Genomic DNA, 1888 nt, shown 5'->3' on the forward strand with positions numbered 1-1888 from the left:
GTGTATATCTGGAAAAGATTGTCCTTGATTTAAGTAGTCAGACAAAATATATTCATGCATTTACAAAGCGCCACTGAATGAAAAATAAGCTGCAAAAACATTCATTCAGAAATCATCCTCGACGTCACAACCCTGAGAACACAAAGAGGAAACCAGGCCGACATCCAGCGTATGGAGCCACATCAGAGTCAGAGAGAACAAGAGGTTGTAGCTGGTAGCAGGTGAGGTTGAAGATGAGATGAATAGAAAGAGAAATATACTGTGACATCCCATTTGTGCGAGCGTGTGTGCATGAGAGAGAGATCTCATTCCGTACTTAATGAGGACGGCAGTAATAAGTGAAGGAGAGATAGACCAATGCAGTGTAATTTCAGCCAATTCAGACAGAAAGCAGCTCCATTAGCGGGCTATCAGGACTCTGCGTTCCCACCAGAACTCCCACAAATGGCAGCGGTGTAGATGAACACAACCATCGTCTGTGAGCGATGTGACCACTTATACGTTCTTACATTTCCTTTTCTCACCACTACAGTCAAAGCTGCTGTACAAACTGTCACATAAACATAAGAACTGGCAGCTGGAGTGTTTAGAGGAGACCGGGGCTAGTTGTCACACAAAAGAAGGTTTTGAGCAAAACAAAAACAAATGCTTGTTTTCTTTTGCATGTTGGTTTAAAACGCTTTTGTCTTACATTTCTGCTGTTTACTGAAATATTTTGTATTTCATATGTTTTATTGGTTAAACTTAGGTTGTTTAATGGGAGGTTACATTCAGAATTATTATCGTTAACTAACTAAAATCATAAAAATACATTTCATTACTTGAAATAAAATGAATATTAACTGAAACAAAATTTTTTATTTTTTTTAATTTCAGGGTTTTACCATTTTATTTCTGCTAGTTGCCAAGGCTACTCATTTTTTTTTAGTTTAAGTGGTAAAATAGCAAAATAATTCAACTAAAACTAAAAATTAAAACTTCATGGCCCGGTTTCACAGATGGGGCTTAGCTTAAGCCAGGACTAGGCCTTGGTTAAATTAAGATATTTAAGCAGTTTTTACAAAAATGCCTTAGAAGAAAACGTTACAGGTGTGAATCTTGACAAAGAACAAGGGCACTGACATAGTTTAAGATATGTCAGAGCAAGATATTTTCAGTTGAGACAGCTCAAACCTGCATTTTAGTCTGGAACTAGCTTAAGCCTTGTCTGTGAAACCGGGGGAATAAGACCTATACAGACATATTGTAAAAAAAATTAAAATAAATCTGATAAAATTACAAAAACTAAAAAATAGGGGGAAAAAACAGAAAATAATAAATAAAAAAAAATAAAAAAATAATAATAATAATAACAATAATTTCAAAATTATACTATATCAATGATACTAAAATAACACTGTGACAACATGCACTAATAATGGACGTGTCAAGTCAAGTCACCTTTACTTATATAGCGCTTTTAACAATACAGATTGTGTCAAAGCAACTGTACAGTATCAAATACGAAAATAGTGTGTCAATAATGCAATATGGCAATAGTAAACACTCAATTTTCAGTTAAAGGCTGTTCATCATTGAATTCAGTGATGTCATCGTCCAGCTCAGTTCTGTTTAAATAGTATCTGCAATCAAGTCGACAATATCGCTGGAACTTAAGTGTCATAGGGAGCCAGTGCAGTGTTGACAGAACCGGGCTAAATAACGTGTTAAATAGCCATTTTACAGTCATGACTTCTTTAAGTAAAAATGTGACAACTTATCACGGTCTTTCATATACAAATGAAACCCTCTGGATTTAATTGATAAAGAGACATGATCCAGCCTGCCCTGTGTAAAAACATTTATATTTATATATATGTACATGTATGTTTTTTTTTTTTTTTTTTTT

The sequence above is a fragment of the Sinocyclocheilus anshuiensis genome, unplaced genomic scaffold (assembly GCF_001515605.1).
Source record: "Sinocyclocheilus anshuiensis isolate Anshui unplaced genomic scaffold, SAMN03320099.WGS_v1.1 scaffold1425, whole genome shotgun sequence".
Taxonomy (NCBI): Eukaryota; Metazoa; Chordata; class Actinopteri; order Cypriniformes; family Cyprinidae; genus Sinocyclocheilus; species Sinocyclocheilus anshuiensis.